Genomic DNA, 13032 nt, shown 5'->3' with positions numbered 1-13032 from the left:
AAAGTTGTCAATGGTAAAAACAATGCAATTTCTCCAATGTTTTTGCTCAGTATTGAGCAAAGATAAGAAAAACTATATAAATGGAGGCATCACCGTAATCGTAGTGAACCAGAGAATAAAGATAAATTATTTTTACGTTATGGTGAGCAGGGGGGAAGGGGGTGTGCTAAAAATCCAAAATAAAAATTTTTTTTGTGTCCCCCTTGAAATAGTTAATTTTGTGGGTCTAAAGCTTATGAGATATTATCTACACATTGCATCAACCCGCAAATAAACCCACATATGTTTGCATTACCAAAAAAAAAACAAAAAAATTCAGATTTAAAAGTCCCCTCCCAGCATCCTCCCACCAGTGTCTGCCAAAAAACCCCCACACCTGGAATGGATGCAAATGTATTTATTTAGCATGTTAAGTCACACACAAGAATACAACAAAACAATCAAAATTAGGGAGGGAATAAATAGGCCGTCATGGTGGACTAATGGAAACTGATTTACCGGTAGGTTCTAAATTTGAATTTCCATCACGTCCCCCATGACGGCCACCTGGAGACTTTTCAAATGAGATAAGTTAGGGTGGGATAACCGATTGGAGCACCTTCCTTCCGAAGGCCAGAGCTTTATTCTTTGGAATGTCCAATCTGTAATGTTTAAGGAATGTATTTTGGGAAGCCCAAGTTGCTGCCCTGCAGATCTGGTCTAACGTAGCTCCCCTTCATTCTGCCCACGATGTAGACATGGCTCTTGTGGAGTGAGCCCTTATGTTCGGTGGTACTGGCTTGTTCTGTAGGCTGTAACACTTTGAAATTGCCATCTTGAGCCATCTAGTGTCCTTAGATGCCTTTTAACCCCTTGTTGGGTCCCTGGCAGAGGTTATTATGTACTCGCCATTCCTCTGTGGATTGAAGGTATTTTAATACAATGCGCCCTACATCAAGCGTATGCCATTCAGCCTCCTTGGAGGATGTCGGATTATTGCAAAATGACGGCAAGATAATTATAATTCTGTCATCTAAAATTTTTAAGTAAGGCTCTTGTATAGAGGTGGAAAGGAGTTCTCCTAGTCTTCGGGCTGACGTTATAGCTATCAGAAAAACTGTTTTTAAAGTCAGGTTTCTGATGTCAGAACTTTCTATTGGTTCGAATGGACCTTTAGTTAAGGCATTGAGAACCAAAGTAAGATCCCAGGTAGGGATTTTAGTAAGGACCTGAGGACGGATCCTAGAAGAGGCGGTTAAGAATCTTTTTACCCACCTATTGTCCATAAGGCAGCAGTCATGAAAGGCACCCAGAGCAGACACCTGCACTTTTAAAGTGCTTGTGCATAGACCCTTTTCTAATCCAGCTTGCAGGAACTCCAACACCTGAAAGACATTAGGGTTATCTTGTGATGGATGTTTATCCCCACAAAAGGATACAAATTTTTTTCCATATTTTATGATATATGGCAAATGTCACTGGTTTTCTACTCGCCTGTAGAGTGCTCACCACCTTTGAGGAAAGACCCTTCTTTAAAGAGGAGTTCCCTTTCAGGATCCATGCCGATAGCTCGGTCTTGGATGAAGGACTGGGCCCTGGAATAGAAGATCGTTCTCCAGAGGGAGTAGGATGGGTTCCTGAAGAGCCATGGATCTCAAAAGAGGGTACCAACTCTTCTTCCAATTCGGGTAGATTAGTATTACCCTGGCCTTGTCCAGGTAGATCATGCGTAGCACCTTTGAAATCAGGGGAATTGGGGGAAAGGCATATGCTAGTGGCTGATCCCCAAGTATGGCTGAATGCGCCCAGAATCGAGAATGGTTCTCTTGCGTCTAGAGAATAAAAATGGTTGCACTTTGTATTCTCTTGAGGCAAACAAATCTATGAGTGGCTGTCCCCATAGGGCGATCGTAAATCTCCTGCTTTAGGCACCATTCGTTCGGTGAGTTTTTCTGCTCAGGAAGTCGGCTGTTAGATTTTCTCTTCCACGAAGATGAGTCGCAGAGAGAGAGAGGCAATTGTCTTCTGCCCATTTGAAGATCTTCTGCGATAGGGCCAGTAAATATGGAGACCTGGTTACTTGGTGATGTTGTCGGATAATATTAGGAGGTGTGAATTACTTAGGCGAGACCTGTTGGATCTCAGGGTCTCCCAAACCGCAAGTAACTCTGAAGTTGGAGGATCTGGCACTGATTTCCTGAGTCCATTGAACCTGTACCAGCTGATCCTGGAAACAGGCGCCCCAACCTGACTTGCTTGCATCCGTCTGGATGGTAATCAAGAGCTGTTGGATCCATGGGACGCCCCTTCCTAGATTCTTTGCACTTAGCCACCACAAAAGATCTCGTTTCACACTCAGCGGGATCTGGACCTTTATCTCTAAACCTCTTGGTGACCTGTCCCAGGATGAAAGGATTCAGCTTTGGAGTGACCTGGAATTGTTTTGGCACCATGATACCGGTGGGATACTGGCTGTCATCAGTCCCAAGAGCTTCATAGCTGTCCGGATTGAAACACTTGGCTTTTTCCTGTATGATAGAATGAGGTGTCCAATGTTGTTCTTTTCCTGCGGAAGAGAAGAGATTTGACAACATGAATCTAAGATTACCCCCAAGAATTTTATCTGGGTAAGGGGGGAAAGATTTGACTTTTGAAAGTCGACGATCCACCCCAGACTTGTGAGTGTAGAAATAGTGAAATCCCGAGACCCGATTAGGTCTAAGCTGGTATTGGCTATAATCAGGAAGTCGTCTAAGTAGGGAACGACAGACATTCTGATTTCTTAAGAAAGCAACCACCTCTATCATCAGTTTGGAAAATACCCTGGGAGCGGAAGAGATTCCGAAGGGTAGTGCACAAAATTGAAAGTGGAGAGTTACCTCTTCCAAGGAAAGAACAGAATCTTAAATATTTTTGAGAGGAAGGGTGGATAGGAAAGTGATAATAAGCGTCCTTTAGGTCTATGGTGCACATAAAGGAGTTTTGGTGGATGAGGGGTATAGCAGATCTTACCGACTCCATCTTGAAGAGTCTGTATATTATAAAGCGATTTAATCCTCTCAAATTTATTATGAGGTGGTTCGATCCGTTGGGTGAACAGAGGGGAGTAGAACCCTTGTTCCTCTTGATTGAGTGGAACTCTCAGGACGGCCCCCAGTTGTAGCAGGTTCTGGACCTCCTGCCAGATGGTGACCTGTGTAGAAGGAGATGACGAAGATGGACAGAAGTATCTTTGGGTGGGGGAGGGGGGGGAGAGACGGGAGAATTCTATTCTGTAACCATTTTTTACAATGTCTCTTGCCCAGAGATTTGATGTTATCTTCTTCCACTGAGAAGAATAAAATGTGCGTCTTCCCCCAACCCTGGAGTCACTGCTTCTTACTTTTTGATGGGTCACTATTTGAGGAGAACAAGAAGCCACAACCTCTGCCTCCCTTGGAATAGCTCCAGCAGCCTTGTTTGCACTTTCCTCTGTAGCTCTGCCTTTGGTCCTTGGGGCCACAAAAATTTCCTTTTGGTGTCAGGTCGGAAATCCCATCTTCTTGACGGCGGCTCTCGAGAATGACATTGAGGTCCGGGCCGAAGACGAACCCACCAGAAAAGGGGACTCCACACAATTTTGTTTTGGAACTGATGTCTCCTCCCCATTGCTTTAGCCAAAGCACTCTCCTGGATGCGTTGGATAGGGCCCCTTCATTAGCTGAAAATCTGATGGACTCTGCTGAGGCATCAGCTACAAAGGCTGCCACCAGTTTTAGGAGAGGAATATTTTCTAGGATAATTTCTCTAGGAGTATGGTCCTTAATGTGATTTTCCAGCTCCTTCAGCCAGAAGAGTAGGTTAGTCTTAAGGTTTAGCATAGATGTATCCCACGTTTTCCTGAGAAGTGCTTCGGATTTCCGATGCATAGGGTCCTGAAGCTGGCCTGCATCTTCAAAACGGTAAATCCATCTTTTTAGACACCTTGGAGACTTGTACATCCACCTTAGGACAAGCATCCCAAATTTTCAAATCATTAGGTTCGAACAGGAGTCGCTTCCTGAAATTCCCCTCTTTTCGGGTTCCTGCCATTCTGCCGTAATCAGATCTTTCAAGGCATCATTGACAGGAAAGACCCCTCACTTTTGTTTCTCAGTCCTCCAAAGAGATCATCTTCCACTGATCTAGGAGGGATATTGTCCTCTATATTTAACGTATCCCTGACTGCTTTAAGCAGTCTTTCCATTTCCTCAATAGGAAACAAATACCTGGCTTCTGAGAGCTGTAAATCAGAATGTGTTACTTCTGAATCTTTATAGGAACAAGACGGAGATTGAGACATCTGAATCTGACGCAGGAGTGGCTAAATCTAGATCCACACGGGCTCTTAGGGGAGGGACCCTGAAGAACCTGAGAGGTTGGAGCAAGGGATACAAACTTTTCTTCAATAAACTCCTTAATATCATCCATAAAGGAGGTTTTTTAGTCTCTCAATCTATGCAAGTTTACATATCGGCTTTTTATGCATAACGGGTGACTTGCTAATGCACATATTACATCTTCTGCTCTGAACATCAGATGATTTTGATCTTGCCACTTTGCCCCCTTTCTCCTCCTTGCCTTTCCCCTTTCCACCAGATTCCTCCTGGAAGGGAAGGAGGAGAAAATCATTGCAGGAGACCATAATAAACACATATATATGTATACACACATATACCATGTGGAGGACTCCTCCAGCACACTTACAGGTACCAGCGGGTGGAGAGAGCCTGCATCTGCCTCTTCAGACATGGCTGTGACGGCAGGGAGACAAAACACACGGCTGCACGAGTGTCCAGAACAAACTTTGAACTTAGACCTCAGATCAACGTGTACCCGCAAAAAGGAACTGAAATACCTTCTAGGGGAGCCCATCCCCCTGTTGAAGGCTGCAGCTGGCATTCATGCTCCGAGACCCGGCATCAGAGTGTCACTTCCGGTTCGCGCCGGAAGTCGTCATCTGCCTCCGCGCGACACACCGGGATTGATTTAAGCAGCACAGAGCGCCACCGTTCTCCCTTAGGCGCCGCTGCCAGCGGGACGAGTGGTGTCCAGGGAGGGCCGGAGCCGCCCGTGGACCCGCCCTGCGTGGCTTGGTCGAGGACCGCGCAACGGTTAGTGCTGTCATCACCCCCTTACACCTGGATGATGCAAGGAGAGACCTTCTCTCCATTCAGACCCTGTGGGAACAGGAAGAACACTGGTGGGAGGATGCTGGGAGGGGACTTAACCTCTCTCCTTCCTGTTCCCACAGAGGTCAAAGGTGGCCGTCATGGAAAAAAGTATTATTCTCAACGTTAATTTGGTTTCCATTAGTCCACCATGACGGCCCCAACTGGAGGATGACCCTTGACCTCTGTAGGGACAGGAAGCAGAGGTTAAATAACCCACCCCAGCATCTGTACTCCACTCCATAACTACACCGGCCTTGGATGCAACCCATTTATTGTATGTTATAACACACAGAACAAATAGGTAAAAAACTTTCCCAAGATTAGATTAGTCAAAAATTAGGGTGGGAATAATTTTTCCTTTTTCCATGGCGTCCCCCATGACGGCCCCAACTGGAGTTGTACCAGATAATATATTGGGGGTGGGGGGGGGGGGGGGGAAGGCAACAGCTTGTAAGACCTTTCTTCCGAAGGACTGGTCTCTAGCACTCTGAACATCTAGCCTATAGAGTTTGGCAAAAGTTAGCTGACTAGACCAGGTAGCTGCTCTACATATATCCTCTAGCAAGGCACCGTGTTTCTCAGCCCAGGAGGCTGCCACTCCTCTGGTTGAGTGGGCCCCAACAGTCCCTGGAATGTCCAAGTTGTTAGCATCATAAGCTTCTTTGATGACAGTCCGGATCCATCTAGCAATGGCCGCTTTTGAAGCTTTTTTTGCCCTCGTTTCTTCATTTGAACTTTAGGAGAATGTTGTCATCTTTTCTCCAAGACTTGGTAAATTCAATATAATGTAGAAGGTATCTTCTTACGTCCAGTGTATGCCAATCTGATTCTCTGGCATGTCTTGGGTTCTGACAAAAGGAAGGTAGAATAATTTCTTGGTTACGGTGAAAGGATGAGGCCACTTTTGGTGTGAAGGTTTTATCTAACGTTAGAACAACCCTGTCCTCATACATCTTAAGATAGGGCTCTTTGATCGACAAGGCCTTAATTTCTCCCAAACACCTAACTGTTGTTATGGCTATAAGGAAGGTGAGTTTTAACCATCTCTAGGGGCTCAAATGGTACTTTCGTAAGGTGGTTCAGTACTAATGAGAGATCCCAGTTTGGGATATTTGGTTTTACATGTGGCCTTAGTCTAGAGCAGGGGTCAGGAACCTTTTTGGCCGAGAGAGCCATAACCGCCACATTTTAAAATATTGTACGGCTCTCGCAGAATTATATGTTTAAAGGGACACTGACAGAACAACCACTCCAGCAGTCATTATTACAGCAAGGAGTGCCCCCCTCCCTGTACTAAGCCTCCACTAAACCAAAACAATGGTAATTCCTTCCCTTTGATGTTCTTGAGCCACAGGGATGATCACATCTAACTGGCTTAACTTTTGTATCTGACCATAGTAGGACAGAGATTTTCTGAGGGTTGTTCTGTCAAGCCAAATTTCTTGGGAAGAAGAGAGGTTAGCTCTATTCGGTAACCTTCTTGGAGAATACTTAATATCCAGGGATTCGACGTGACTTGATCCCACTGTAGATGGAATTTTAACAATATTCCTCCCACTCCAGCGTCATTGTTTCCTGTATGCTTGGGCAGAGTTACTGGCGCTAAGGAGGAACCCTCTTCCTTTCCCTCCTTTAGGGTAGCTCCACCTGCTTTTAACATGGCACACTCCCACATCTTTTTTAGAGACTGTCCACTTTTCTGTCTAAGTGATCCTTTAGTTGGATTGAGTCTTCGAATGGTAGATCCATTTTTTTGGTCATTTTTGTGACCTGGATGTCTACTTTAGGTGTAGAATTCCAAATTTTGGCTTCAGATTCGTCAATTGAGAACGTTTTTAAATTCTTTAGAAATGGAGATCCTGTTTTCTGGCTCCCTCCATTCTTCCAATATTAACTCCTTGAGGGTGTTATTAATTGGGAACACATCTCTTCTTAACTTTAAGAAGTTCGAATAGCTCATCCTGAATAGTCTTGTTTCTTCCACTTCCTCCTGAGGGTATTTCACATAGCTCTCAAAAGTGGTTCTAGGTCTTCATATGCCAGTAGATATCTGGATTCCATCTTACTCGCTGAACTTGAAGGACCCGGATCCATAGCTACAGATTCCTTCGTTCCAGTTCCCTCCGAATCTGATGCCGAATCCCACATGGATTCTATAATCCTTTGTCTCTTATGTGGAGGTTCTTGAGGGATTAATGCAACTATAGATGATGTAACCGAAGTTTTAACTTAGTCTCTGATAAAGTTACGCATTTCATTTACAAATGAGGCTCTTTCCTCTCTGAGCAAGTTATCCACGCAATTCTTGCAAACTTTTTTTGGAAGCGACGGACGTGCTCCAGGTGTCCTTAGCCCCAGTTGGGGCAGTCATGGGGATCGCCATGGAAAATTAAAATTTATAGCTTGTACAATGTGACAATACATATCTGCTGTGAATGGCGCTGCTTTCATACTATGCCTGACTGTACGCCCAAAGTTTACCACCACGTATGGGGTATCAGTAAACTGGAGAGAAATTGAGCAAATGTTGCAGAGTGTTTCATCACTTAATTTATTCTGAAACTGTCAGTTTTTGCCTAAATTAATGTATTTTCCCAAAAAATTCATACGTTTCTAAATCGCAGGTCCATATTGTTTTAACCCATGTGAAATACTTAAAGGGTTAATAGACTCAATAGAAGTTGTTTTACATACGTTGAGGGGTGAGGTTTCTATAGTGGGGTATCTAATGGGGTTTTACTATTTAGGCCTTTCAAAGTCACCTGGAACCTGAGTTGTTTCTCATTTTCATGAAAATCCCTCAAAACTCACATTTTGAGGGACATCGCACCTAAAGTTCTACACCTCATAACATCTAGAAAAATGACAGGATGCATAAAGTATTATGTCAACATAAAGCAGACATTCCGTAAATGTTAATTATCAAGCTTTTTGGGTAGTTTTACTTCCTGTCTGGAAAATAGAACATTTCAAACTTTAGGCAAAAGTTTGTAAAAATTCTTCATTTTCCATTTTCACTTTCTTTCCGGAACGAAACGCAAAATTTATCACTTAAATTTTACATCTGTCACGAGAAAACATTTTCAGAATCACCTAGATATGTTAAAGTGTTCTGAAGTTAACCAATTATCGTGACAGGGCAGATTTGAAAAATCAAGTCTGGTCATTAACCCCTAAACGCTGAAGCCACTTTTCACCTTCCTGACATGGCCCATTTCTTAAAATCTGACATGTGTCTATTTAAGTAGTAATAACTTTGGAATGCTTTAACCCCTTCCCGACATATGACGTAATAATACTGCATGGCGGGAGGTGCGTTCCCGCAATTTGCAGTATTATTACGTCATGCTTCTGGTACCAGCTGTATGTTACAGCTGGCACCCGTCTCTAGTACCCGCGATCGGAGGGCATTAACCCCTTTCACGCCGCGGTCTCGTGTTATCGCGGCGTGCAAGGGTCCCATGCGCCAAGTCGGACACCCCCCCTTGGTCCGATCCTCCACTGTCATCCCCGGGGTCTGCCAGTGCCCCGGGGATACGCAGCTTCTTCTGGGAGCCGGGTCCTGCCTCCTGGGCCAAAATGGTATCACTGAAAAGAACAACTCAACACGCAAAAAATAAGCCCTAAACCAGCTCTGTCAACTGTTATATCTCCGTAAAGATGGCGATGCAAAAACAAATGAGAGATTTTCTCTATATTAATTTTTTCCCAGTAAAATTGTAAAAATAAAATGAAAAACTATATAAATGAGGTATCACCGTAATCGTAGTGATCTGTAAAATAAAGGATACTCTAGTATTTTTAGTGTACTGTGTACAACCCCCAAAAAAAAAACAAACACAAAAAGAAAGGAAACCAAAATTGGCAATTTTCTTTTCACCTATACATTCACGAGTTAATAAAATCTCATCAATAAGCTAATGACCCACTAAAATTAAGTATTTGTAAAGTGCATCTCATGTCGCAATAAAAAAAGCCTTTTATGTCCGAACTGCCAAAAAATAAATAAAGATTGTATAGCAATAAAATGTGACAATGCATAATCTGCTCTGAATGGCGCAGCTTCCCTTTGATGCCCTGGCGTGTGCCCATACAGCAGGTTACCACCGCATATGGGGGATTGTTATACGTGGGAGGGATTGGGTATCAAATTTTGTGGAGCGTTTTGGCATTTTATCCACTGAGAATTTGTAAATTTTTTGAAAAACACATTCATTTAGCCCAAAAAAAATTTTACTTTCAAAATTGTATCAGATTTTGTTTTAACCCCTGTAAAACAATTAAAGGGTTAACAAACTTCATAAAAGTTGTTTTACACATGTTGAGGGGTGTAATTTCTATAATGGGGTAATTTATGGGGTTTTACTTTTATTTAGGCCTTTCAAGTGACTTGAAACCTGAGCAGGTCCCTCAATAGCAGGATTTTGGGTTTATGAAAATGTGAAAAATTGCACCTGACGTTCAAATGCCCATAACATCCTACAAAAATAAATGTATATAAAACAAATCCACATAAAGTAGACATTTGGTGAATGTTAGTTAAGTTTTTTTGCTGTTATGACTCTGGAAAAAAGTGAAATTGGTCTTACCGGTAATTCCATTTCCTTTAGTCCACCATGACGGCTCCACCTGACCTCTGTGGGGACAGAAAGCAGAGAAGTTAAAAGGCCCCACCCCAGCATCCAGTGTCTACCAAATAACTACACCGGCTTGAATGCAACCCGATTTATTGCCCGTTTTTATTCACAAACAATTAAATCAAAGCAGGATTTTAAAATCAAAGTCACATAACCTGGGGGGGGGGGGGGGGGGGGGGAAATGGGCCGTCATGGTGGACTAAAGGAAATGGAATTACCGGTGAGACTAATTCACTTTTCCCTTACGTCCCCACCTGGAGATATACCAGATGAATTATTTTTTAGGGAGGTAGTATCTTTCTCTCAAAGGAAAGGTCTATGTTATCCGGAATGTCCAGTCTGTAGTCTAGCGAAGGTAAGTGAAGAAGACCAGGTAGACGCTTTACATATTTGTTCAATTGTGGCTCCTCTTCTTTCAGCCCAGGAGATGGCCATCGCTCTTGTGGAAAGGGCTTTTACGGTTTCCGGCGCAGCCTTATTTAGAGACTCATAAGCCTCTGATGATTGTTTTAATCCATCTGGATAAGGATGCTTTTGATGCCTTTTTCCCCTTTAACATTCTTCTCCAATACCAAGGAAAGAGCAGAGTCTTTTCGCCAGACCTTAGAGACTTCTATGTACCCGAGTACTGTTCTCCTTACATCCAGGGAATGCCAGGCGATTTCCTTAGCGGATCTTGGGTTCTGGCAGAAGGTAGGACCACTTCCTGATTGCGGTGGAAAGCTGTACAAACCTTAGGAACAAAGTTTGGGTCAAGCGTTAGAATGATCCTATCTTCCGAAATTAAACAAGGTTCATTTATAGACAGTGCCTGAATCTCCCCAATCTTTCTCGCAGTAGTAATTAGGAAGGTTGTTTTCAAAGTTAGATTTCTAAGGCTTACAGATTCAATCGGTTCAAACTGAGGCCCAGTAAGAAAATTTAGCACTAAGGATATGTCCCAGGGAGCCACTGAAGGTTTCACTGAGGGCCCGATTCGGACAGTCGCTCTTACAAACCTTTTTATCAATCTATGGTCAGCCAGGGATGAATCAAAGAACACACTTAGCGCTGCAATCTGGACTTTAAGGATACTTGTTTTAAGGCCCATGTCGAACTCGGCTTGCAGGAAATTTAAGATCTGTAAGATATTAGAAGACTGGTTGGGGACTGCTGGACCACAGAAAAAAAAACTTCTTCCAAATTTTCAGGTATATAGCTGAGGTAACTGGTTTTCTACTACATTGTAGAGTAGACATTAGCTTGTCAGAAAGGCCTTTTGCCCTCAGGAAGCTCCTTTCAGGATCCAGGCTGAGAGGTTGAGATCCTGTGGATTCGGATGAAATAGTGGCCCTTGGTAGAGAAGATCTTTCTGAATGGGTAGCATAAGAGGTTCTGCTAGAGCCATCTTCTTCAGGAGCGGAAACCAGCTCTTTTTGGGCCAGAAAGGAACAATCAGGATGACCTTGGACCTGTCTCCGAATTTTCCGAAGAACTCTTGCTATTACAGGCAAAGGAGGAAAATCATATGCCAGAGAAGCATCCCACTTGTGGCTGAATGCGTCCAACTTCGAGGCGGTCTCTGAATAACAGTAGAAAAGATCCGCTTTTGTATTTTCCCGAGTGGCAAAAGAGATCCACTACAGGCATGCCCCACATCTGTGTTAGATGATGGAATACTTTCTGGCTCAGACACCATTTGTTGTGGTCTAGTTTTTTCCTGTTCAGAAAGTCTGCTACCTTGTTGTCCCTTCCTCTCACATGAACTGCTGATAGGGACTTGATGTTCATTTCTGCCCAAGAGAATATTTCGCTAGAGAGGTCTACAAGGTCTGGAGATCTTGTACCCCCTTGATGTTGAAGGCAAGCCATTGTCGTGGAATTTTCCCGATAGGACTTTTATGTGCTGACCTACCAACAGATGACTGGCTGTCTTCAAGGTTTCCAGGACTGCTCTCATTTCTCGATAGTTGGAAGACATCCTTTGGATAGGAGGAGGCCAGTTTCCCTGGAAGAAGGACCCTGCTATGTTCGCACCCCAGCCCTTTTGACTCGCATCTGTTTGGACTATAGATAGGGGCCAGGGATGCCATGGAACCCCCTTCTGTAGATGTGCGGGAATGGTCCACCACTAAGGATTGTTTGACCACAGGAGTAATGCTGATGTAATTGTCCAGATGTAGGGGGATCTTTGTCCCATGATTGCAGTATTCAGCCCTGCAGGACTCTCGTATGGTTCTGTGCCCACTGGATGCAGGATGTTAACTGTCCCAGAAGCTTCATAGCGTCTCTTATGGAGCATCTCTGGCAATGAAGAAAAATATTGACTTGACATACCAGGCGTTCTGACTTCTCTCTGGGAAGATAGGATTTCTGGTTCAGAGTCAGGAGGGTTCCCAGGAAAAAGATTTGAGTATTTGGATGCATAGCAGACTTCTCCCAGTTTATGATCCATCCTAGATCTTGTAGCGTTTGGATTGTAAAGTTCCTGTGTAGAATAAGCTCATCTCGATTTTCCGCTATTATGAGCAAGTTGTCCAAGTATGGGATGACTAGGACTTGATGCGTTCTCAAGAAGGCTACGACCTCTATGATTATTTTGGAAAACACTCTGAGCTGATGCAATCCCAAAAGGTAGAGACCTGTATTGGAAGCAGATTTTCTCCTGGTGGTGAGACTATTGCGAACCTCAAACTTCTGAGACGGAAGGTAAATAGGGACGTGGTAATACGCATCCTTCAAGTCTATCGTCCACATGTAGGCTCCCGGATGGATCAACGTTACTGCAGATTTTATTGACTCCATCTTGAACTTCCTGTAAAAGAGATGCTGGTTCAAGACTGAGGTTGCAAATCCTTTTGTGGGATCCATTTGGCTTTTGAATGAGAAATAAGGGGAAGAAGTGTCCGCTGTTCCACCTTCTTTTTGGTACTGGTGTAATTACGTCCATCTGAATAAGTTTCTGGACTTCCTGAAAAATTAAAGCAGTTGACTTGAGACGCCAACTTGTGATCTGGGTCCATTGTGCAAGGAACCCCAGTAACCTTCCTCCCACTCTGGCGTCATTGCTTCCCATAGGAGGTCGAATTACTGGAGCTAAGGAGGAAGCCTGTACCTCCGTTCGGATGGCTCCAGCGCCCTTGTTTGCCTTGGCCTCTGTATGAATTTTTTCGATCTCTAAAAAGTCCTGAAAGGGCTGTTTTCTGGGTGGCTTCTTAACCTCAGGAAACCCTCTTTTTGTCCGC

General features: G+C 43.8%; 1 protein-coding gene across 5 annotated transcripts in view; it reads right to left on the bottom strand.

Moving 5' to 3' along the window:
• Nucleotides 1-13032, bottom strand: part of LOC140076584 (exportin-2-like) — a 75037-nt gene that overhangs the window by 43343 nt on the left and 18662 nt on the right. The window contains exon 2 of one of the 5 annotated variants that reach the window (XM_072123171.1): nucleotides 9761-9807. The exons of the other annotated variants lie outside the window; for them this stretch is intronic. The gene's annotated coding sequence lies outside the window, so the exon portion shown is untranslated. The remainder of the gene's footprint in view (nucleotides 1-9760; nucleotides 9808-13032) is intronic. 5 annotated transcript variants of the gene reach the window in all.

Source organism: Engystomops pustulosus, chromosome 9, assembly GCF_040894005.1.
Source record: "Engystomops pustulosus chromosome 9, aEngPut4.maternal, whole genome shotgun sequence".
Lineage (NCBI taxonomy): Eukaryota > Metazoa > Chordata > Amphibia > Anura > Leptodactylidae > Engystomops > Engystomops pustulosus.
Note: the sequence above shows the minus strand (reverse complement) of the source record. Positions and strands in the feature narration are given on the sequence as shown.